At 35.2% G+C, this 27500-nt stretch overlaps 1 protein-coding gene and 1 long non-coding RNA gene across 3 annotated transcripts in view; one reads left to right on the top strand and one right to left on the bottom strand.

The window, feature by feature from the left end:
- Positions 1-11202, bottom strand: part of LOC144970426 (uncharacterized) — a 227617-nt gene extending 216415 nt beyond the window's left edge. For both annotated transcript variants that reach the window (XM_078910058.1, XM_078910067.1), the window contains exon 1: positions 11105-11202. The gene's annotated coding sequence lies outside the window, so the exon portion shown is untranslated. The remainder of the gene's footprint in view (positions 1-11104) is intronic.
- A 3353-nt stretch (positions 11203-14555) lies between these two features.
- LOC144970421 (uncharacterized) lies at positions 14556-16710 on the top strand. Its single transcript, XR_013644949.1, has 3 exons — positions 14556-14721; positions 15304-15457; positions 16491-16710. It is a non-coding gene; the product is annotated as an uncharacterized LOC144970421 (long non-coding RNA).
- Positions 16711-27500: the final 10790 nt, after the last annotated feature.

Raw genomic sequence — 27500 nt, 5'->3', positions numbered from 1 at the left:
CTTGTTACTTAATAATGCTAATAACGAATAACACCGTTTGGATATAATATTATAATGACTAACATAGTTGAAGTCTGTCAAATTAGATAATTTAACAGTGATGATACTTTTCCGCGGATCCGCGGAAATCCGCGGTTTTCTTTCCTTTCCTCGGTTTTCCTCCTCAGGTCCTCGATCCGCGGATATTTCCTTCATTTCTTCCTTTTACTTTTTTTTTTATATAATAAATCTTTAAAAAATATCTCCTTTTTTAAAAAAAAAAAAATATATATATATATATATATAATATATATATATATATAATATATATATAATAATTTTCCTCCTTTTACTGGACTCCGGGCGTTTTAAAATTGTACTCAAAAGAAGTCATCCTGCCTACTTTCCTGTGGTGCAAGAATGTTCTAGGTGAGTTTTCCGTTTTTCCGAGACTTTTCCTCCTTTTTGACTTTTTGTGAGTATCATTAAATTTTAAAGTGAGTTTATGTGATAAACTCAATGACAATGTGATTGAATAATGAATCAATATTTTGGTAAATAATTGACATTTTGACTGTGGTCACGGGGGGGGGGGGTTTAGTGCCCACTCTAGGGGGTGAATTATTTACGATGTGGGTGTCTTCCATCCGAAAGGGTTAAAAACCAAGGGATAACTCAATTCTGATTTCTATCAAAAGAGAAACTTTTCGATTTGAGATATATCCATTTTCTTTTTGTTTTTAAACAAAGGAATCGAACCTCAACAAGTCAAGAGTGTCAGACAGAACTTCCAAGTGGATCAGACCCTACCTCGTCATAAGCAAACCAGCTAAAAATAAATTCACTACCGTTGTAGTTGGATTGCAGGAAATTTTATCGCGGCCACGCTATAGTAGAAATGTATGATGTCAAGAAATCCGTACATTGCAACAAACAACAAAGACGCCTCCGACATCGGAACAACAACCATGCCTCCTCCAACCCATCCAGATCAAACACGAGTCAAAACATATGCGATATTACGCGTCAAAAGTCTACCACTGAACACCCAATGTATTGTTGGAAAACATATGCGATATTACACGTCAAAAGTCTACCACTGAACACCCAATGCATTGTTGGAAAACATATGCGATATTACGCGTCAAAAGTCTAAGACTGAACACCCAATGTATTGTTGGAAAACATATGTGATATTACGCGTCAAAAGTCTAAGACTGAACACCCAATGTATTGTTGGAAAACATATGCGATATTACGCGTCAAAAGTCTAAGACTGAACACCCAATCTATTGTTGGAAAACATATGTGATATTAGGCGTCAAAAGTCTACCACTGAACACCCAATGTATTGTTGGAAAACATGTGCGTATTACGCGTCAAAAGTCTACCACTGAACACCCAATGTATTGTTGGAAAACATATGCGATATTAATATTACGCGTCAAAAGTCTAAGACTGATCACCCAATGTATTGTTGTTGGAAAACAGATGCGATATTACGCGTCAAAAGTCTAAGACTGAACACCCAATGTATTGTTGGAAAACATATGCGATATTACGCGTCAAAAGTCTACCACTGAACACCCAATGTATTGTTGGAAAACATATGCGATATTACGCGTCAAAAGTATACCAGTGAACACCCAATGTATTGTTGGAAAACATATGCGATATTACGCCTTGAGTTATGGTTTTCCCTATAAACAGAATGGAATGGCTCATATAGATCATGCAATTTTTAATGTAAATTTAATCAGCGACGAACTGCCTTTTCCATGATTTTTTTTTTTAAATAAAGGGGAGATTTGATATGGGTCTGTAGTTTTAAAAAATAATTTTGGTCTCAAGAGGGTTTTTTTAAAAGTGGGGAAATCAGAACTGATTAATTACTCCAGTTATTGATGGAATAAGCTCGTCAATGCAAGAATTTAAAAGCGATCTTGGAAGGGGATCTAGCTCACTAGATTCATTTGGGGCCTTCATAATTAGATTCTTTATACATTTTTCTGAGACTGGTTGAAAAGAATTTAAAGTTTCACCATCGAAAGACTTTGTATCTGTATAAAGCTCAAAATTGTCAAAGTCGTTTCCAATTGTGTCGATTTTCTGAGTAAAAATTAAAGCAAACAATTCAGGTAACTTGGCATCATTGTACAAAGAAGGGGGAGGTGGGGGGGGGATGATGGGGTTGATTTTACTAGAATTTCATCACATGTTGAGAACAGCTGTTTTAAAGATTTGGTATTTTTAAACTTATCATTATGATGTGCTCTCTTAGCTGCTATTATTGTCTTTTTCCATTTGAAAATGGCTGATTTGAAACGGTTCCAGTGATCCTGTCGTCAGGTCTTCTTCAACATACGTTCCGATTTTCTCATGCACTTCTTGGCTTGGCCAACATCCTTTTTATACCAAGGAGTGAAACAACGATGACGATTCGTTTTTAAAGGTGTGTGTTTTTTGAGAGTGTTGCAGACACACATGTTCCAATTGTCTACTGTAACGTCGGCTGTGTTGTTGCACAGGTCATAGAGATCACGAATTGGGTTATGAAATATCATCAACTTCTGTCATAACCCAACTCATGACAAGGGAAATATCATCAACTTCTGTCATAACCTTCCAAGTTCTTTCTATTTCTAAATTCACTTACGTCAATATTTCTCAAATTCCATAATGTTACTTTTTTTCCTCATAGTCTTTTTTTTTCATTATTGATATTTATTTATTTATGTTAATTAGTGATCTGTGTAAGTGGCGTGAGTTTTGGTGTGTTGCAGAGTTCTTTATAGGATTCTTTGATGACAACCCAGTCAATGATGTTTCCCTTGTGATGAGTTGGGAATGACAGTAGTTGATGATATTCCCTTGTCATGAGTTGGGTTATGACAGAAGTTGATGATATTTCCCTTGTCATGAGTTGGGTTATGACAGAAGTTGATATTTCCCTTGTCATGAGTTGGGTTATGACAGTAGTTGATGATATTTCCCTTGTCATGAGAGTAGTTGATGATATTTCCCTTGTCATGAGTTGGGTTATGACAGAAGTTGATGATATTTCCCTTGTCATGAGTTGGGTTATGACAGAAGTTGATGATATTTCCCTTGTCATGAGTTGGGTTATGACAGAAGTTGATGATATTTCCCTTGTCATGAGTTAGGTTATGACAGAAGTTGATGATATTTCCCTTGTCATGAGTTGGGTTATGACAGAAGTTGATGATATTTCCCTTGTCATGAGTTGGGTTATGACAGTAGTTGATGATATTTCCCTTGTCATGAGTTGGGTTATGACAGAAGTTGATGATATTTCCCTAATCATGAGTTGGGTTATGACAGTAGTTGATGATATTTCCCATGTCATGAGTTGGGAATAACAGCAGTTGATGATATTCCTCTTGTGATGAGTTGGGTTATGACAGTAGTTGAATTAATGAATGTTGATAAATCATGGCTTTGAATGTTCTTGTGTTCTCGTAAAAAGGAATGTTAAAATAATCAACAACAAACGCATTTCCTCTATTTGTGGACAGATTAGACAATACAATGTTGGTCTCATCTCAGAGGCCTTCGATCGGCACTTTTTGTTTATCACTACTTGGTGTTCTATAAATACATTGAGTTTGAATTATTTGTGTTCCTAAGTCGATGTCCATCTCTAAGTGTTCGTAATAAAGGGAAATAAAACATACTACTATTAATGACAATGTGATCTGTCATTTTCTTTTTGTAAATTACAATAATTCCACCTGACTGTCCGTTGTTCCCAGGTACTGATTTGAAGTAAAAATCATCTGCTGTCATGGCAGTGATTAGGAACTCATCTCCAGTCTCATATAAATATAACCGTGTCTCAGTTAAAAGATCACGTTGATTTTATGATAAAATGTCTTGTATTTCCTCTGTTTTATTCCGCACAGAACGGATATTTATGTCTAAATTTTTGTAAACGGAAGGGATGGTGTTCTGTGTTTTTTTCCTGAAATTTGTTTAAGCGAATTGCAATAAAATGGATCAGTAGAGTTAAAACAGTCGATGATGGGGTTTGACAATGAGTAGTAATTACAGTGATGAGATTGGATGGGGAAGGGGGTGGGCACGAGGAGGGTGGTGGTCTATGTCCATTCACGACAGCTAACATTCTTTGCTTTCTTACTCCTCCTCGCTGACAACTGTTTGATGATTTGGTTGTGAAATTAGATGATAAGATTTTGTCAAGTACGAAAGTTAAAAATTTTACTTTAAATATTCAGGAGTCTATACTTATAAATCTCAAGCAATAGACTTTTTCAATATAATATCATTAGGCTTGTTTAACAATGTTTGTACCATTTGAACCTGTTTACTAGCATTGAACCAAACATAATCCTTATCATAAGATTAGGTCGTCATTACGACTAAACATAATGTATACGTATTTATCAAAATGTAACACTGTCCCTCAGACAGGCCAAGGAAGTTTAACACGGAGGAATTTGATGTGCCATGTTTATTTTTATCATATCAAACCAGATTTCATCCCTTCATATTCTTAGAATATGAAGAGGAAATCCAGCCTGTCATCATTGCATCAGCCCGGCACAAAGCATTAAGACCAGAGAGATGGCCAGACCAGCTAAGAACCTCTAACTCCATAAGATAAGCTCTTCGCAAAAACAAACAAATACTGTGGCTATGTTTAAGTGTTCAATGATGTCATAATACAAAAATCTGTAAATACGTACATTAATACTTGTAAAACAGAATAAATCAGACTAACCTTTATTGTCAAATTATAAGTGGGACTGGAACTTGTTTTTTTTAATATTCATTACTTACTTTATTGTGAAGGTTTTATTCTTAGACAGCAATATGAGCCATTAATTTTAATTATTCTGTTCCTCCAGGAAAATGCCATTTTCCCCCAAAAATGCCACAAAAAGAGAAATTATGCCACAAATTATGACAGAAACGACAAATTATACAGTCAAAAAATGTGGAGATTTGTTGTCCTGCTGATGTAACTTGTACATATTATATATACAAGCAAATAATATACACATTTACAAGCAAGAAGAAGGAGAAGAAAAAAAAAGATTACAACAGAGATCTCAAATCAAAACATCGAAAGCCACTAATAATTGACACAATCTACATCTGAATACCAATTTTTTTTTAATGCATATGAAATTATGCAACAACTATTATCATTAGCATAAATACTGTTAGGTATCATGAATTAATCAATTTCTCTTAACCCTACAATATTATCAGGCCTACCTTTGTATAAAAAAGTCTTGTTTTCTAAAAAAAATAAAATGTTTAAAATGATGTTTTTCTTCATACTTTTATAAAGGGACGAATTTTTTACTTCTTGCAGCCATGTCAGACGTTTCGAAGAGATTTTTAAAAATACCTCGAGGAGTATTTTTACCACAGGCCGAGTGATAAAATGTATGAAAAACGTTCCGACTCGTCGACCCCTCATCCCAGTTGTGTCACAAGAGATGAGCTCGTGAAAGAAAACAAACAGATCGATCATTACAACCAGATTGGTACATCTCATTAGGCTGTCAGAAGGGAACATATCTATGTGATATTCTGCCAAGAGTTACGCGTCAATGAATGCGCCAAATAGTCAAACTCCTGAAAAAAGTGCTGACAAGACGCAGCATAACTGCCACGTATCCAAACACTCTACTTCGTCTTCATCTGTTTATGACTGTATGAGAGACTATTATAGAACAACAAATCATTAGCAAACCAATATCGACTTAAACTGTTTGACAGAAAACATGAAGACAGCAGTACGGTCAAACCCCAAGTGGGATGGTTGATGACAGAAAACATAAAGACAGCAGTACGGTCAAACCCCAAGTGGGATCGTTGATGACAGAAAACATGAAGACAGCAGTATGGTCAAACCCCAAGTGGGATCGTTGATGACAGAAAACATGAAGACAGCAGTACGGTCAAACCCCAAGTGGGATCGTTGATGACAGAAAACATGAAGACAGCAGTACGGTCAAACCCCAAGTGGGATCGTTGATGACAGAAAACGTGAAGACAGCAGTACGGTCAAACCCCAAGTGGGATCATTGATGACAGAAAACATGAAGACAGCAGTACGGTCAAACCCCAAGTGGGATCGTTGATGACAGAAAACATGAAGACAGCAGTACGGTCAAACCCCAAGTGGGATCGTTGATCGATTACCGATCAAATCCTGTTCTTTCTGCTCGGTTGCAGCTGTGAATGTTGGACGATTGCGACAGGGCAAAGTAACTGCTCTAAACTTCTTCTTCTTCTAGGTTCCATGCCTGGTCCAGGCTTCGGATACTGCATGAATTATCTCTCTCCATTCCTCCCTGTCCCTTGCTTTTTCAAACAGCTCTTGGATTGTTAGGTTGGTGAAGCCCTTCAGTTGGTCTATGAGTGTTTTTCTTTGTCTCCCCCGGGCGCGTTTACCAGGTATTTTTCCACAACTTGCCAGGTATTCATTCTTATCTTTCCTTACTATGTGTCCGAAAAAGGATAGTTGTCGATCCACTATTAAGGGCATTAGTTTCCTTTGTTGGTATGTTTGTTTTAGCACTTCTTCGTTCGTTTTGTGTGCAGTATACGATATTCTCTGCATCCTTCTCAAGCACCACATTTCAAAAGCTTCAATGTTCTTTTGTGTTTCTGCATTTGTAATCCAGCTTTCGCATCCGTATAACAAGATTGGCCACACGTAGCACTTCAAGACTCGGAATCTAATCCCGAACGACATCTGTTTGTTTTTCAAAATGTTTCCCAGGTCCATGAAGGCCTGTTTGGCTTGAGTTATTCTTGCTCGTATGTCTCGGTTACATCTTCCATCTGTTGTCACTATTGAACCTAGGTATTTAAAACTTTCTACGTTGGTAAGTTGCTCGCCGTGAATCGTTATATTGCAGGTGTTGTTGTTTTCGGGGTTTTTCTGTATTACCATGCATTCCGTTTTGGTGATATTCACTTCCATTCCCTTGGCTTCACTATCTACTACCACTTTGTCAACAATCTTTTGAAGTTGGATTTCTGATGTTGCAATGAGTACCGTATCGTCTGCGTATCTTATATTATTTATGTTGTGACCTCCTACTTTTATTCCCTCCATATTATTTATGCCCCTCATGATTGTTTCTTGGTATAGATTAAACAGATCTGGTGAGGCAACACACCCTTGACGGACTCCTTTCTTAATAGGAATGGAATTTCCTGTAGAGTTTCCGATTTTGATAGATGCCTGCTGGGTGTAATATAATGTTTGCATGAGTCTGAGGTCTTTCTCATCAGCGCCAATGGGGTGCAGTTGTTTTAGTATTTCTTCATGGCGTACTCTATCAAAAGCTTTTTTGTAGTCGACAAAACAGAGGTATAGTGGGGTCTGAACCTGTATAGCTCTTTCACTTAAAACACGGAGGAGGTATATTGCGTTCCTTGTCCCTCTGTCAGGTTGGAATCCATATTGTTCTTCTGCGATTTCGGGGTTAATCTTATTCCTTAGCCTGTTGATAATTATACGCAACAGTATTTTGTTGATGTGGCTTATTAAACTTATAGTTCTAAAATTTTCGCATCTGACTGCACCTGCTTTCTTTGGTATTGCTATGAAAATAGAGTTACAGAGATCTTCTGGAATTTTCCCAGTATTGTATATATTGTTGAATAATATGTGAAGTTCATCAATTGCTAGATCTCCTAGGCTTTTTAATACCTCTACAGATATTTCATCAGGGCCTGTTGCTTTACCATCCCTCATTCGTTCCATGGCATGTTCAATTCACTTTTGGTGATGTTTGGTCCGCTTAATGGTTCTTTGAATTTCAGTGGTGATTCATTTCTATTTGGATCATTGTACAGTTCGCCTATGTACCCATCGGCTTTCTATATGTTGTTCTTCAAATAGCAGTTCCCCTTGTTTGTTTTGGATACAACTTCCTGCTGCTTTGCTTTTCCTTTTTCCTGATAGTTCTTTTATTCTTTGGTGAGCTTGTTGGGGGTTGGGTTTGTATTCTCTTTCGATTTCGCAGCATTTCCAGTCTAGATAGTTCTCGTGTGCCTCGATGCATTTGGATTTAATGTGGTTGTTCAATGTTTGGTATTCTGCAGACCCTCTATTGCATTTTCGTCTTTCTTCAAATAGGTTTAGAATTTCATTTGTCATCCATTCCTTTTTGCTGTTTATTTGAGCTATTGGTAAATGCTTTTCTGCAGTTGCTTTGACACACTTTTGGAATATATCAAATTGTTTTCACATTTTTCGTTATCAGGTTCACTTTGGCTTTGTATCATGAGTGCATTTTCAAATTCTTCTCTCATTTTTGTTTGTATGCCATTGTCTTTGCATAACCTGTAATCCCTCTTTATTCTACCAGCTGTTCTCTGAATAGCTTTAAACTTTATCCTTACTGTACAAACAACTGGGACATGGTCACTGTCTACATCGGCGCCTGGGTAGGTTTTGCAATTTAATATGCCATTTCTGAATCTTGATGATACTGCTATAAAGTCTATCTGGTTCCTTGCTCTGTCCCCTGGTGATTGCCATGTCCAGGTTCTTCTTGGGTGTTGTTGAAACCAGGTGTTTGAAATCATTAATTTATTTGTTCTACACCAATCTGCCCAGATGTTTCCTCGTTCATTTCTGTCTCCGAGTCCATGTGGTCCGATTATGTCACCATCTCTGCCTCTGCCAATCTTAGCATTTAGGTCCCCCATTACCATAAGGACTTCTTGTGATTTACACATTCGTTTTGCTTTGTCTAGTGAATGGTAAAACTCTGTCATATCTGCATCTGTCGCCTTTTCTGTTGGTGCATAAACTTGAATAATATTGGTGTCAACTACAGGTCCTCTTAGCTTAACCAGCAAAACTCTGTCTGAGATTGCTACGTGCCCTTTGTAAAATTTGGTTGATTTTTGGTCTAAGATCATCCCTACTCCTTTTTGGAAAGAGGTTCCACCACTCCATATGATCTTATATGTCGTGTTGTTTTCTTGTTTTGACATGGTTCCCTGCTCTTTCCATCTCATCTCTGCCAGGCCAAGAATATTTATTTGGAGCCGTTTCATTTCTTTTAGAATGTTGTTTAGTTTTCCTTTTTGAGCACAGGTCCTGACATTCCATGTCCCAATTTTGGTTTTGTCACATTTGTTAAATTTATTTCACCTAGTAACTGGCTCACGGTTCGGTGTGACCTGACGAACATCACGCTCCCAACCGAGCGAGGCAGCAGTCTTCCGTGAAAACATGCTCGCCTTTACGCTGTCACCGTTTAACTTTTTGGACTTATTCATGCAGTTAACTCGGCAAAGTTACAAGAATGGTTTGCCATTGCCTATTCTTGTCGCCCTCTGCAGTTGGCCAGCTTGACCTGTTACCGTTCGACACCACGAGGAGGTTGCAGTAGGGCTTGATGATGATCTATCTTTGCAGACTTGGCATCATCCATTTGTCGAACGCTCTAAACTAAAACCCAACAAATAGGACAAAATGGTCATTGTTCGAGACTCAGAATGGGGAGACGTTTTAACTCTCCATTCCAAACAGATTCGCAAAAGTATTACTGTAATTGCTGTACGTCGACATCTTAAATAAGTTTCTCGAAAAAATTGCCTTTGAATAAAAAGAAAAATGCCAAAGAATTTTCAGCTTTATTTTGTGCCAAAAATCAAAGCACAAATTAATGGTGTGAAACCGCTACAAGTGGGAGAAAACTTTGAAATGGCCATAAGTGGGAGTCCGGACACAAATTAGTGTCCTACACATTTACCGTCATCACACAAAATCTTGGGTAGCATTTGGTGAAAGTTTGCCATAAAAATGCCTCTCTGTCGAAATTGGATGGAAATCTAAAACGACTTTTACTGTTACTTCTCTTTCCTAGCAACGAACTAGCAATACAAAAAATTCTCAGTTTAGACTTGGCATCCATGTGAGTGACATGCACATACACACACACGAATGTTTGTTGTAAGGCAGTGTCTACGTACAAGGTAACCTAGCCTCAGGATCTACGTACACTGTAGCTCCGTTAACTGGTTTGCCACTACAATACAAGCAATGGATAGACCTCGCTCTGTATGAGTGTGTATGTGTTATTTTTTAAAAGCAATCAATAAAATTTAACCCACTAAAGGCGAGATTCAAGGTTACTGTGTTTAATGTTACCGTGTACATCGATCCTGAGGCCAGGTGCCCAGTTAGTAAGGAAAATAATGATACCAAAATATCTGTGATATTCCTCTTTATCACGAAGTTATGCATTTTTAATTGAACCCCTCTAAAACTCTTAGTAAAAGCGAAAGGCAACTTCCAGTCATAACTTTCTTATGGGCGAGTTGGGTCACAATTTGACTCCCACTGCTGCTGCTCACTATAAACTGCCTAAAGTTACCGTGTACGTTGTTGTAAACCTTATACGGTAAGGGGGAGACCTTCCATAAGCTACTACATCCCAAGTATTCTTGTTCTAGAGGGAAACTTATCCTTTTTTTTAAAAGTCTCCCCCCCCCCCCCCTCCCAAACCTCCTACACTAGAACTTCTCGAAGGGGGTTTGGGAGGGGGGAGACTTTTTTAAAAAGTCCCCCTCCCCCCCCCCCCCCCCCCCTCCCAAACCCCCTACTAGAACAAGAATACTTGGGATGTAGTAGCCTATGGAAGGTTTTCCCGGTAAGGCGTTCCTTGAGTCATGAGCATTAGGTTGAATTCGAACAGGTTCGTAACAGTATGATCTTTATGCCGGTTTATAAAATGAGTAATTGTGGAATAAGGCCACGCCGCTTGTTGATTTTCCCGCCTCACGTCGAATTGTCTTTTATGATATTTTGAGAGGGGACCTATATTGGTAACTCTAAAATGAAAGAACATTTTTGTCATGGACTTGGCCCGTCGCTACAATTGACCACAGGATGAAAAAAAAAAATGACACTGACTGAAAGGACTCTCCTCTCTCACTCACTCACTCTCACTCTCTCCATTCCAATAACAATGCCCCACTTGAATCTATACAACTTCAAAACAAAACAAAGATAAACCCACTATCATAATGTAACAAGACAGGGGTGGACCAGGTAACCAAAAATTATACCTTTTTAAGGAAACAAAAAAAGTTTTACCTTTGCAGCTATAAATTACAGGTTAAAAACATAGGCATATAGGAATGCAAAATAAATGGTGGTTTACTTTAGCATCGCTTGACAACAAGCTAAAACATGGGCATGAATCGATAATGATATCAAGTGCGTTACTACCTGATATTTTGGTTATTTATTGTCTTTTTTTTTTATTGTATCGGTCCAATAAAATAAATAAATTAATTAATTCAATCAATGAATAAATATAAAGAAAGTTAAACGAAAGAATGAGAAGAACAAGAAGAAAAGAAAGTGAAACGACAAGCATTCCCGTATCTTAACCTGAAGGATTTAACTAGAACTAGAGGATCAAGCCGATCTCTCTCTCTCTCTCTCTCTCTCTCTCTCTCTCTCTCTCTCTCTCTCTCTCTCTCTCTCTCTCTCTCTCTCTCTCTCTCTCTTTCTTTCTTTCTTTCTCTCTTCCTCTCTCTTTCTTCCTCTCTCCCTCTTTATCTATATATCTATATATCTCTTTCTCTCTCTCTCTCCCTCTCTGCCTTCTCTCTCTCTCTCTCTCTCTCTCTCTCTCTCTCTCTCTCTCTCTCTCTCTCTCTCTCTCTGCCTATCTCTCCCTCCCTCTCTCTCTCTCTCTCTCTCTCTCTCTCTCTCGTAGCTACGCTATTCTCACACATCTCATTCATCCTTTGTGTTTCAGTCATCGTGTTTTGTTGATAAAGAGGAAATCCGAAACGTCCACAGTATATGTCTTTGTTTAATACATTGAAGCTTATATTTCAATACTTTTCGTTTCATTTACCTTCGAGCTTCTAGCAGCAACATTTTCATTATTTTGCAGGGGAGAGTTATTTGTTGGTATTGCACGCTACCCTCTTGTTAGGACACTTGTATATGACAAAGTACCTTCTATCAGACCCAGCTACTAATAAATCACCCCCGGTGTGGATCTAGCCCGAGTCTTCCATTCAAAACGCCACAGTACATGGCGGCCACCGTCAAAAGAAAGTATAAAGTGAAATATTGTTTGTAGTACTCAATGTAACCAAGCATCCCATTGGTTCAACTAGTGAAAGCAACTCAATGCTGTTCTCTCTTTGGAATTAAGTGGAGAGAGGTCTTGAAATGCGAAATGCCGATATATAATATATATATATATATATATATATATATATATATATATATATATATATATATATATATATATATATATAGTTTCAAGGTTCAAAAGTTTATTATTAGGCAATTGACAATAAAACTCATACAAAAATATAATATTTTCATCAACAAATCAAGTAAGTAAAATCAATAATAAAGCAAGGCAAACAATGATAGTAATAATAATAATAATAATAATAATAATAATAATAATAATAATATAATAATAATAATAATAATAATAATAATAATAATAATGATAATGATAATAATAATAAGAAGAAGAAGAAGAAGAATAATAATAATAATAATAATAATAATAATAATAATAATAATAATAATAATAATAATAATAATAATAATAATAATAATAATAATAATAATAATAATAATAATAATTATAATTATAATTATAATTATTATTATTATTCATAATAATAATAATAATAATAATAATAATAATAATAATAATAATAATAATAATAATAATAATAATAATAATAACGTAAAATCATCTGAGGATTTATATTTAAGATTTATACATATATATATATATATATATATATATATATATATATATATATATATATATATATATGAGTGTTGGTGGGTACTTGTAGGTACGAAAGTGCTCGATAATGGTGGTTAGAGCTAATATATAATGTAAATTTTCACTCACGTCTCGACAAAAAAATGTGAGTGAAAATTTACATTATATATATATATATATATATATATATATATATATATATATATATATATATATATATATATATTATACTTCAGACCATGAGACCAATGAAGCTGACATTTATCGCGATTTTGATTGTGCTAAACAAAGAGTAACAATAACGTGCTGTCCTTTTCAGAAGTCATTATTTTGACATTTGTTTGTTTGGGGTTTTTTGTAGTTTGTTTTGTTTGTTTTGTTTTGTTTTGTTTTTTTTTTTGTTTTTTTTGTTTTTTTTTTTGTTTTTTGTTTTTTTGTTTGTTTTTTTTTTTGTTTTTTTTTTTGTTTTATGTTTGTTTATTTTTTTTTTTCTGCTAGTACAATTAAACTGTCTCGTACGTGGCAGAATGTAAGTACCCATTTAAGTACCAATACCTCTGGTACTCGATCATACTTGATTTGAGTAAATATCAGATACTGTCCACCACTAAAAGAATACAGAAAGCGCATGCGCATTGGACATACGGTAAGGCACTGTGAAGTGTCGTGGATCAGGGTTGCCAGTTTGGCATTTTAAATGCCAGATTCCAAAAATCTGGCATTTTTGAAAACCGTTTGGCATTAGAAAAATCATTTGGCATTTGGCATTTTCATTTGGCATTTTCTTTTCTTGTATATTATACTTCAAATGACACCTTTTCTTAATTATTTCTAAACGCGTAAACACAAATCTCTTCACATCGGAAAACTTTGCTATTAAAACTCGCACCCTGAACTAGCCCTGCCTCCCTCAGATATTCACTCAAATTCAGCCCTCGACAAGTATCCTCGTAAGTTTTCTGGGAATCTCCTGCAAAACTCATGTATATTTGCGTCATGGTCGCCTGTTAACTTTCACTCCACTTAGTAGTCAGTAGGTAAAAAATTACCCCAATAGGAAATTTAGTATAATTCAAAAAAAAAAAAAAAATAAAAAAAAGACAAGAAAACACGCAAGCCACCAGGATATGATAGTAAATTGTCTATCAAAAGTGAGTAGTTTTCTTAGTGGGGGTGGGAGTCAACAGACTTTGGCATTTTTTTGAGTGTTTTGGCATTTTTTGAGTCTTCCCCTGGCATTTTGTTGAAAAATGATCTGGCAACCCTGTCGTGGATGTGTTAAATCTTGTCTTGAAATTTTGCAAACTTTTTATTGTTACTATCACTATCACAGTTTGCAACAATTTATGAGATTCCCAGTCATATCTTTTTGATTTGTGTTGGGGTTTTTTTCAGGATGTTGCTTTCCTTTTGTCGGTGTAACAGCATTGAGAAATAATGCGTCTGATATCTCAAGATTATGTCGTTTCCATGGATACAGACAGACAGCTGGAAATGCCCTTGTCCCGACGTGCACATATTTGCAGGTCTGATAACTCAATTCCTTATGGCCGCCTTGTTGTAATGTTACAACAACAATGTTAAACTTGACCCATAAGTGGGTTCGAATGTCAGACCCCTTGTCCTTATTGTAGAGTTAGAGTTGTTTTGTTTTGGGGAGTGAGTATTTTCCGCCGGGCGGAAAATAACCTTTTTTTCTTATTCTCCGCCGGGCTTATCCTTGGGTCTTGTGACCCCCGGTCGTGTCAAAGGTCACATCCGGTCGACCGTGGCGCCAACCGCGAAGTCGCGAAGCCATGATTGTTTTGTTCGATTGTCAATGATTGTGACTCTTGATTTCCAAGCACTTTTTCATCTTATCAACAATTGCAAAAATGCAGTTAACCAATTGCAGACTGAGACTGATACCATTTTTATTCGTCAGGATTCTGTAGAGGTAAGAATTTGACTTTTCTTCTTTTTGTGTTTTTGTTTTTAACAAGGCTCGGACTCAGGACAGTGAAGTGTATATCGAGCAATGCCGATGGCGATATGAATGAGGAGATAGATGAATGAATGAGAATGTAATTGTATTGTAATAACAACACGCCTTGCCGACTGTCACGTGTGCCATGTGTTCTGCATTCCAATGTGATCTTTATGGATTAATCCTTCGTTGATTGTACTTCTAATACTGTGATTGTAACTTTGTGCATTGTAATTGTGACTGTAACAACTGGGCAGTTTTCAGCAGCAGTGGAAGCGGTGACACAATTTTTAGAACTTTGGAGTGAAATTGAGATGCCTCATGATGATGATAATGACAATGATATAAGATATACAGTACTGTAATGAAAAACGATATCATTTTAACCATTACTTTTTTAACAAATTTATTTATTTTATTATTATTATTATTATTATTATTATTATTATTATTATTATTATTATTATTATTATTATTATTAACTTAAACAATGACATTGGTATGTGCCATTTTCACTGCAGTGAATTTAATTTTTTTTTTTTTCATTGACAGCTAACATGAAAGTGAAAGAGTCCAGTTGACGGTACTGGTGTCCTGACAATCAAGAAAGATAGCTGGCTCAAGATGTGTTGTGGCAATCTTATTAATCAGCAAACCATCATCTGTGCCAGCAGAGCAGAGTATCTGCATGCACTTTTTGAAACTGGTTAGTAATGTTTTGAAATCTTCATATAGCGCCTTACATTTTTATTGCAGAGATGCCAACCAGTACAGGTTTCCCGTGTTCTGTACGGTTTTTCTTCCGAAGTACGGGCATACGGTTTTATCATGAAAAATACGGGATTTGGTTGAAGTGAAAAATCCACTTAATTACGATCACAACATGAAAAGTGTTTTCATGCAGAAGAGCTTTCATTATCGATACTGAATTTTGCGTATCTTGCCCAGCCTACTGCTATTAACTATGAGTAATTCACTGCCCTTTTTCGAGTACAAGTTAACGAAGTCCGATTCGACCTTTTCCGGTTGATATCGATTTCTGCACGGTGCAGTAAATACAGGTTTTTGTCCTAAAATACAGGTTTTTGGTCTTGAAAATATGGGTATTCAAAAGGCTAGGTTGGCATCTCTGTTATTGGTGATCAATACAGTACGCTCGAGCATGGGAATTTCGAACAAGTCGGGACCATGCCGGTTTGTTCGAGATTTCCGTGTTTTTGAGTTTTCCAATTTGAGTATTTTACACAGGATTTGAGGGAGGTAAATATGGGTGGTCTTGATAAAATTTGTATTATAATTATAATGATAACTCCCCATTATTATGAACTCTGTAGAGAGTCGATAGTGAGACTGCAATTTCCTTTTCTCTGTCAGTTCAACACAATCAATTAGTGGGGGAAAAAATTCAACAGATCGCAAGGGAGTGTCCACTATATGAACGAAATAAAGGGATTAAAACTGGGAATTGTACCAAGTTTGAGATTTCCGTGATTTCGAGATTTGCATGCTCAAGTATAAATGCTCGTTAATCTAAATGATAGTTTGTTGTCAAGAGTTTTGTCCTGTATGGTAAAGCCAATGAAATTTCAACTGTGTTGGTGATGGTGAAAATGATGGCCATTTAAAATAAATTGGTATGTCTTTGACAAATTCAATTTATGACAATGATTTTGATTATATAGACCTTTCCAAAAATTGCTAACGAAATGCCTCTTTTCTATTTCCATTTTTCAAACCAGAGCAAGATCAACCGTCTTTGTGGAACATCAGACAAAGTGGTTGCAAACAAGTGGTGTTGAATTTTCCTGTATTGAGCCGAAAGAAAAATAATTTTCTGGGAGTTTGCGAAAGCAAATTGCGTTTGATTTGGAGCTAAATCTATTTTCGCCATTTACCTGGGGTTTTTTTTTTTGTCTCAAATAGATTTGATTTTGTAGTTCAAATTGATTAGATACTTATCTCACAAGCAGCATTTTAAACAATAAAAACATGAGGGTAGTGCGTCATATCATATTAGTTTTTGTGATTACAGTGATGAATTTGTAAGATATAAATCATATTTGACCACAATAGTGTTTAAATTTTTCAGCATTTATTTTCTTAGGGAATCGGTTAGCGAATCATTTATACATTTTTTAGACAGATCAATCTACACAATTTTCGTGTTTTCTTGTCCTATGATAGTCATTATTTTGAAAATTTTATGGATCAGCTTATGTCAAATAAGTGTTTTCTCAAATTTCCGTTTTGTGTCATTTTCTGATTTTCTAAGAACCATATATGTCATTTTCCTTTAGATTATTTTCAAATTTATTCAGAATCTTTTTTATGATGTGTTTTGCACATGATGGAAACATTTTGGGGTAAATTAAAATTTAGACGTTTTTTGAATTTTAAAAATTAATTTTTTTCCTGTCGATCCGCACCACAATTTCAGCCGAAATAAAAAAAATATTGTACAGCATTTCTTTCTAGACAATTTTTTTTTTTTCAGAAATTGATCAATTTACAAAATTTGACTATTCTCTTGTTCCATATTGATTATACTTTGAAATTTTGATGGACGTTGTCTGCAAAATTAGCTTGTTTATCAAATTAATAAAGACATTTTTTTTTTCTCAAAATATCATTTTCGATTTTCTGACATTCATAGCTGGATTGTTTCCCATCAGATTGTATACCAAATTTGGTCAGAATCTTTCGTATGATGGGTATTGCATCATGATGGATTTGGTTTTGGGCTAAACTAAAATTTAGTAGTTTTATGAATTTTTAAATTGGATTTTTTCTTGTCATTCCATGCCAAATTTTCAATCGTAATCGAAAAACAATTCTTTAAATATATTTTTCAAGACTTGCTAAGCCTTTCCATCGTGATGTAGCTCTTGTAGGGAACATTGTGTGTAAATTTGGAAGATTTCGTTGGTTTTCAGTGCATCAGTGTCGGAATTTTTTTTTTTTGTGGGGTGGGTGGGGTTGGTCTCATTTTAGCCTATATTGTCTGTGTCATTGAAGACATTTAAATATATTGAGCTTTTTATATAGCGCAATATCCACTAAATGTGCTCAAAATTTTTTTTTTTCTCATAATAAAATGTATTCACTGCCAGTTGTGACATATAGGTTGACTGCTTAGTTCTGATCTCCAGTGCTATTACATACTTGAGTACCTATCATCAGGCCTATTACTATTACACACTGAGTCCCTACCACCAGCGCTATTAGTCATTGAGTCCCTACCACCAGTCCTGTGAGTCACTGGGTTCAAACCACTACTGTTAGCCACTGAGTCCCTACCTCTAGCCCTATTGGCTACTGAGTCCTCACCACCAGCCCTATTGGCCTTTGAGTCCATACCAACCAATACCACTCGCCACTGATTCCTTATCACCAGTCCTGTTACTGTTAGCCACTGAATCCATACCACTAGCCCTGCACTGTTAGCCACCATAGAGAATACAGGACTCCTAGTCTGTGTTAGCCACTAAGTCCTACCACTAGCCCTGTTAGTGTAAGCCACTGAGTCCTACCTCTAGCCCTGTTAGCCACTGAGTCCCTCCCACTGACGTGCTAGCCAGTGAGTCCATACCACCAGCCCAGCCCTATTAGTCACTGAGTCCCTACCACTACCACCAGCCCTATATCTGACATGGCGGTTTTTTGCAAAAAAAAATCCCAAATTTTGCAAGCTAAAAAACCCAGCAAAATTTGCAAAAAGTTGCGATTAAAATTCCTAAAAACCCATAATTCGTTCATGAAAGGGTTTCGCGGTGCTTGCAACAAATGTAAGATCATATCAGCGCCAGTAAAAAGGAAGAAAATGGGATCTAGTAAAAGTTCTAGAATTACAATTAAAGTACCCACGAAAAAGGAAGAACACGCTATCAGTGTACTTATTTTGAGATTATCTAAATGTTTCATCCTGACACAAGCACAGTTCCCCCAGTGATGATAATGAAAATTTGTCAAAAAGGAGGAAAATCTACCGGCCCGTCAGTCCAGGCCAAATCTAATGCAAATATAACATAGCTATTCATAGTTATTTAATATATTATTAGTCCCAAAGCACTCCTGATCATTAGACACATCCTGACCTTTTGCAAATATAATTTAATGAATTGTCATTTCCAATTAAACATTTTAGAGGCCTATAATGTCGCCCTCCATATCAAGTTATTGTTATTATGATAAACTTTTGGCCAAAAGACCAGGAGGTATTTGTAATTTGTACATAACAAACCCGGTTAGTGTCTGTATTATTGCAACCTTGTGATGATGCAGCATATAAATAAGAATCTTTAATTAATTGCAAAACATATTCCATCAACAAATCAAATTTAAATTAGCCTTTAAACAATCATTTCTTAAATCGATCAGCCTAACTTATTATCTCTCTATTACCAAATGATATCTATAAACATAAAATGAAGATAGAAGGGTGGCTGACTGAGAGAGAAATATGGATATGAGAGAGGGAGAATTGATGAATTTATTTTTTAAAAATTGTTTTATAATTAGACACAAGTTGTATTGAATGAATACTATTAACAAATTCAGAACAATCAAACAAAAAAATGAAAAAGGAAGAAAAAAAAAGGACAGGCTTATAAAACCGCCAAATGTACTATCATGCTACAGCTAAAAGGTACATAAATATTTACACCCATTTGCTCCATCCCCTTCCCTTTCGATCATCTTCTCATCCATGGCCACCATGTGTCTTGTGCTACTTTTGATTTTGACATTTGGCGCCAGTGTGTCTAGACTAACGTCATAAATAAAGGAGTGTCACCAAAATTCATGCAACTGAGTAGAGGTGTCAAAAAATGATAGAAGGCATTTTTTTTTTCATGAACTACCACTTAGCAGAAAAGGTTTGACATGACAATAACAATGGAACATTAATGAAAAAAATTGCGGAAATTTTTGGCCAAACGACAAGGAGGTATATGTTTTTACATAACAAATCCGACTTGTGTCTGTATTATTGCAACCTTGTGATGATATAAGAATCTTTAATCAATTGCAAAACATATTCCATCTACAGAGCAAATTTAAATTAGCCTTTAAATTTAAACAATCATTTCTTAAATCGATCAGCCTAACTTACTATTATGTACATATTATCTCTCTATTACCAAATATCTATAAACACAATATGAAGATAGAGGAAGGGTGGCTGAGAGACAAATATAGACATGAGAAAGAGAGAATGCAAGAATACTTTGTGAATTGATTTTTTATTTTATTTTTTAAATTGTGTTATAATTAGACACAAGTTGTAATGAATTCTATTAACAAATTCAGAACAATCAAACAAAAACAAAATTAAAAAGAAGAAAAAATTTTAAAAGACGCTTATAAAACTTATAAAATCGTCAAATGTACTATCATGCTACAGCTAAAAAGTACACAAATATTTACACCCATTTGCTCCATCCCTTTCCCTTTCGATTTCGATCATCTTCTCATCTATGGCCACCACGTGTCTTCTGCTACTTTTTACATTTGACGCCAGTGTGTCTAGACTAACGTCATAAATAAGGGAGTGTCGCCAAAATTCATGCAACTGGGCAGAGGTGTCAAAAATGATAGAAGGCATATTGTTTTTTCCCCCCTGAACTACCACTTAGCGGAAAATGTTTGACATGACAAAAACAACGGAACATTTATGAAGAAATCCTAAAATCCCAGATTGTCATCACTGGTCCCCACTAAATATTTTAAAATTTATTTATTTATTTTATTTTAGTTTTTTTTTTTTTTTTTTGTGCAAAACATTGCAAAGTTTGCGGCCGCAATGCAAATCAGGGATTTTTTTTTTGCCATTTTTTTTTTTTTTTTTTTTCAGCCAGCAACGCGGCCGCAAGCGATGCAAAAAAAAAAAAAACTGCCATTACAGTATTAGTCACTGCGACTGGTCCCCACCATAGGTATTGTCCACTGAGCCCCTACAGCCAGCCCTATTAGTATTAGCCACTGGATCCTTATCATCAGCTCTATTAGCCAATGAGTCCCTACTAGAGGATATTCTAACTGTTCTATTATATTTGGGTTTATTTACAGGTACTATATTAAGTTAAGCCTGTTTCTGTATTGTTGATCAATAAAGAATATTGAATTGCAACAAATACTTAGTTATTTACCTACCACCAGCCCTATTAGCCATTGAGTCCTTAGCATCAGCTCTATTACTATTAGCCACTGAGTCACTACCGCCAGCTCTATTAGCCACTGAGTCCCTACCAATACCACCAGCGAGCCCTATTGTCCACTGAGTCCCTACTACCAGCTCTATTAGCGACTGAGTCCTTACCACCAGCCCTATTCGCCACTGAGTCCCTGTTACCAGCTCTATTGTCCACTGAGACCTTACCATCAGCTCTATTAGTATTAGCCAATGAGTCTCTACTACCACCAGTTCTATTAGCCACCATCCTATCAATAATATTAGCCACTGAGTCCCTACCGCCTGCTCTATTACTAAAGGCCACTGCATCCTTACCATGATGGGAGGGGGGGGGGGGTATTTGACACACAGTAGAGTACCCACTGAGGCCCTACCACCAGCGCTATAGACACATAGTGGTTATTTGTTCCCATCACAGTACAGACGATGTGTAACCTTTAACGTGTCGTGAACGGATTTCCCAATCTCGTTCACGATATGTAAAATAAGGAAAAAGTTCAGAAAAAGTCTCCACCGAAGTGGGCGTTCTCCATACATGGCGCTGGCTTCCGGCGACAACAGACGTGTTGTGAATATTTACCTATTTTCTACACATATTTTTATTCATTTATCATTCAATCGTCGGAATTTAAGCCTAATTTTTATTCAAAATGGATGTGAAGTATATATTGTTCCTGATTTTTATATTTATTAGTATATTTATAAGCATAAATGGTGTTTTAGCCTGTGATTTTACTGCCAAAATAAGCCTATCGATAACTTATACTCCAGAGACTCTCCGATCCCTCCAACCCGTGTCACCCCCACCACCCACTATTGACACATCGTTTATTAAAGTAAGAAAGAGGGGGAGAAAGGGAGAATAAAAACAAAATTTAACAGACGGCCTTTTCGTCCATTTTTACCCTGTGTAGTGACAGGTAATGTAAGATCACTGAAAAATAAAATTGATGAACTGTTTTCACTGTGTCGTTTTAATAGTAATAGTGACTATCGTCAAGCCTCCATAATAAATAGCGTTAACAGAGACTTGGCTATCTCCTCACATACCATCATCATGTTTTAATATTGAACAATATTCACTATTTCGAGGAGATCGGACTAATGTAAATAAACGAACTGGGGGTGGGGTGTGCACATATATTAACAACAAATGGTGCCACCCCAATAACTGTCAGATAAAGAAAATGTATTGTGACGATTATATTGAATTTATTACTGTTTCGTCACGACCATATTACCTACCCCGGGAATATACTCATGTCATCATCGTCAACGTCTACATTCCACCATCATCAGACAACACCACAGCGAAAAATATTTTGAGGAAAGAAATACAGGACATTCAAATTAAGTCACCCGATGCCGTATTGATGGTCACTGGCGATTTTAACCAATGTAACGATTTTACTCTCCCGGGACTTCATCAATACGTGGACTGCGAGACAAGGGACAAAAAAACATTAGATTTATTCCTGTGTAATATTAAAAATAGTTATAAATGTTTACCCCGTGCCCCATTAGGTTTATCTGACCACTGCATGCTCTTGCTACTCCCCACCTACCGCCCTGTTTTTAAACGTGTAAAACCAGTAAATAAAAGTGTACAGATCTGGAACGGAAGTGTGTGTGAAGATTTGCGTGGTTGTTTTGAATGCACTGACTGGAATGTTTTTATCGAATCATGTGATAGTGTGGATGAGCTGAATGACTGTGTGAGTGAGTATTTAAAATTCTGTGAACAGCTAGTGTCTTGTAAAAAAGAAATAAAATATTATCCTAACAATAAGCCTTGGATAACAAAAGATCTAAAACTTTTATTGAACCAAAAGAAAACTCTCTATACTAGTGGAAACAAAAAAGATCTGAAAACAAAACAAAAAGAGATAAAGAGGGTAATATCTAGTTGTAGAGACAAGTACAAAAATAAAATTGAAAAATGCTTTTCTTCTGGGGATATACGGGACACGTGGCGGGGGCTTAAAACTGCTGTTAACTATAATCCAAAGCCCACGATTATATCAGAAGATATCGAAATTGAAACTTTAAATAAATTTTATTCACGTTTCGACACAGCAAACAAATTTGATATTGAAAATGAAAAACATAAATTAGACAGGGCTTTGGAAGATGAAATGGCTGTTGAGGTCAGTGAAGAGGAAACGAGATTCGTATTTTCGAAACTAAACGAGAGGAAGGCTGCTGGGCCGGATGGATTGAAAGGAAAACTATTAAAAGAATGTGCCCACCAGCTTTCCCCCATTTATACACATATTTTTAACTGGTCCCTCCAATGCGTTTCAATCCCTGAAATTTGGAAAACTTCGAAAATTATTCCTGTTCCAAAAAAGAAAAACTTGAAACTATGAACGATCTCAGACCTGTTGCACTGACTTCAATAGTCATGAAATCTTTAGAAAAACTTGTTCTTATTAAAATTAGGAATCAGTTTATGCCATTGAGTGATAGTCATCAATTTGCTTACAAACCAGGACGTGGCGTAGAGGATGCCATTTTGCTGTTTACAAACAACATCTACAGGAATCTAGATCACGCTAGGAGCTATTGCAGATTGCTTTTTGCAGATTTTTCTTCAGCGTTCAATACAATGCAACCCCAGTTGGTTGTTCAAAAATTGACTAGTCTGAATTTAAACAAGTATATAATTGCTTGGGTGCTCGAATTTCTTACGGAGAGAGCACAATATGTTCAATTAGGGCAAAACAAATCTTCCTGTATAACTACAAATACTGGCGCTCCTCAAGGTTGTGTATTGTCCCCTGTATTATTCACAATATACACGAATGACTGTAGAAGTCAAAACCTGAGTGTACCTTTAATAAAGTTTGCAGATGACACCGCTCTTCAAGGCCTCATAACAAATGGCAACGAAGTGGCTTATAGGCAAGAAATTGATAGATTTGTGTCTTGGTGTGATGCCCACCACCTAGAGCTTAACATAAGCAAGACAAAGGAGCTAGTGATTGACTTTAGGAGAGTGAAGGAACCGATAGAACCGTTAAAATTAAAGGACCAATTCGTCCAGCGAGTTCCTCACTACAAATACCTTGGTGTAACGATTGATGACAGGCTCAAGTGGGATGAACACTTGAAAATAATTAGGCATAAGATGTGCAGACGTACATATTTTTTATCAAAACTCTCTCAGTTTAGAATAGATAAAACCCTCTGCACATTATTTTATAGAGCAGTAATCGAAAGTGTTTTGTCATTTTGTATAACAGCTTGGGGAGGCAATTGCTTAGCAGTGGAAAGGAACAAAATAAATTCAAATATTAAAAAATCCATTAAACGCTATATAAATGATGTTGACGATGTAGATCTTTTATACGAGAAATTTTGTATAAATAAAATAACTAAAATATTAAATGACCAGTATCATCCACTAAGACCATCAATTATTATGTCAGAAAGAAGTGGTCGCCCTTTCTCTATTTCAACGAAAACAGAGAGACACCGAAAATCTTTTCTGCCGTCCAGTATTAGGCTTTATAACAACAAGCAATAATCATTTTATATAATTATTTCTCATTTTTACTTTTTAAAAATATAAATATTAATTTATTAATTTATTTGTTTTGCAATCTTTTCAATTTTCAATTTATAGTGACAGTTTTAACTATTTTACAGTGTTGAAATTATTCATATATAAAGCGCAGCTCTGGTTATAGAGCTGCTCCTTTTTTATATATATACATCCTATTTCCATTGTATTTTTATCTTATGTGTAAATTATAACACGTCTGTACAAAAAATTTCCTTTTGGGATGCAATAAAGTATTATTATTATTATTATTATTATTATTATTATTATTATTATTATTATTATTATTATTATTATTATTATTATTATTATTATTATTATTATGTAGAGGACATATATGGGCGGTTAAAAATGCTCTAAAAGCACATCGGGAATCGTCCCAGTACAGTCTAATTCTAAAACATAGTATGGCGGATCGGATCTGTCAGATACACACGATAGGCAAAATAGTAGATCTAGAATTAGGCTTGGTGTCGAAGAGAAAAGAATGAAGGGTGTCACAAGCTTTTATAGGATAGACACGATGACGTCACGTTTACGCGGGAGACAGTGAACAAACACAACATGAAGATTACTCACAACAGCCTGATCGAGACACGACAGTCATACCATAACAAAACACTTACAACAACAACAACATAAACTTATCACAATAATCAGTGACATAAAATCTTCCCCACAATCGTTTGTAGTCTGATTGAGCAACACTAGTGAGAACTAATCACACAACTAGCAGTGAGAAAGAGCAAAGTTAAGTCAACTCCCTTCATTCTCCAAATTATTTTAGTCCGGCAAGCTTGAACTTGAAGTGTGTCTCAAATCTACTGGTTAATTACCCAGTGATTCTCTACCGTCTACCGCCACCGCTATCACCCACTGATTTCCTACCGTCTACCGCCACCGCTATCACCCACTGATTCCCTAATAATAACGAGGGAGGGGGGGGGGGGGGGGGGGGCAAATAACGACCAGATTATTTACACTACACCACGAAGGTCAGAATATGGGAGTCCGCTAAGTCTCAAAGATCAACTTGAAAAACCCGGCGGAAAATAAGCAAATTTGTTATTCTCCGCCCGGCGGAAAATAAAAAGAAGGACTATTTTCCGCCCGGCGGAGAATAATGACAGCCTTTGTTTTGTTTTTTAATGGTCTTGGATTTATGACTCCTGACGTTCGAGAAAATCTCACCAAAAGGCATCGCTTCATAAACTATATTAAACCTTTTTATTTCATATGGTCCCTGGTCTTTAGCTTTTCTTATTGTTATTTAGGATTTCATTTTTATCCGCCATTTAGCCAGCGCAATTTTTACATACACAGCTGACATGTCTGTTAATTTTTTCTTGGGTAGGTTACACGCAGTACCTACTAGAATAACTAGAATTGTTCCTTAGGTATTCATATGCTATTGGTAGAAGAAGAAAATAAAAATACCCTTTAGAATATGCCGTACTTCGTGTACTACTTTCTACACAGAGGGTCGTTAACATCACACTGTCTCAAAACGTGCACAATGACACGGCAATTCAATATTAAATCCCACTAACCAATGCGACTTGGGACCATTGACTTAAAATGAAAGGCTTCAAAACAGAGCGGGCATTGCGCCCATTTCGCTTAGTAAAATATAACGATGATGATGTTCTTCTTCTTCTTCTTCTTCTTCTTCTTCTTCTTCTTCTTCTTCTTCTTCTTCTTCTTCTTCTTCTTCTTCTTCTTCTTCTTCTTCTTCTTCTTCTTCTTCTTCTTCTTCTCTTCTTCTTCTTCTTCTTCTTCTTCTTCTTCTTTTTTTCTTCTTTTTTTATTATTTATTATTATTATTATTATTATTATTATTATTATTATTATTATTATTATTATTATTATTATTATTATTATTATTATTATTATTATATTATTATAATTACCATCATTATTATGACCCTATATTATCATCATCATCATCATCATCATCATCATCATCATCATTATTATTATTATTATTATTATTATTATTATTATTATTATTATTATTATTATTATTTTCATCATCATCATCATCATCATCATCATCATCATCATCATCATCATCATCATCATCATCATCATCAATATTATTATTATTATTATTATTATCATCATCATCATCATCATCATCATCATCATCATCATCATCATCATCATCATCATCATTATTTATTATATTATTATTATTATTATTATTATTATTATTATTATTATTATTATTATTATTATTATTATTATTATTATTATTGTTATAATTATTATTATTATTATTTATTATTATTATTATTATTATTATTATTATTATTATTATATTATTATTATTATTATATTATATATTATTATTATTATATTTTTAAATTATTATTATTATTATTATTATTATTATTATTATTATTATTATTATTATTATTATTATTATTATTATTATTTTCATCATCAGCATCATCATCATCATCATCATCATCATCATCATCATCATTATTATTATTATTATATTTATTATATTATTATTATTATTATTATTATTATTATTATTATTATTATTATTATTATATATTATTATTACAGTGTAACCCGTGGATAACGACATTGCCCGGGACCGGAAAATTATGTCTTTATACAACAGGGGTGTCGTTATTCTGGCGTTTTCAAGATATCGGGAAAGGGGGCGTGGTGAAACATACACATAGGAAAATACATATATATACACACTTGCGCACCAACTATTTATTTGATAAGTAGAGATCCAAATAACTCGGTGTTGAGAGATGTTTTAAAGGCATCAAAGGTCTAACAATTCATTGTATAAGTAGTCAATGAGTTCCACACAGCTTTTATCAATCACATAAAATTTATTTTTAAAATTTAGTTTTTAAAAAATCCATTTCTCTCAACCTCATAATGTTATCATGCCTACCTTTGTGTCAAAAAAGGCTTTTATTTTCTAACAAACAATAACAGGAACAACAATTTTTCTTCACATTC

This window comes from Berghia stephanieae, chromosome 1, assembly GCF_034508935.2.
Source record: "Berghia stephanieae isolate SIO BIC M18660-M18661 chromosome 1, UCSD_Bste_1.3, whole genome shotgun sequence".
Taxonomy (NCBI): Eukaryota; Metazoa; Mollusca; class Gastropoda; order Nudibranchia; family Aeolidiidae; genus Berghia; species Berghia stephanieae.
This window is presented reverse-complemented; position numbering and strand designations above follow the sequence as displayed.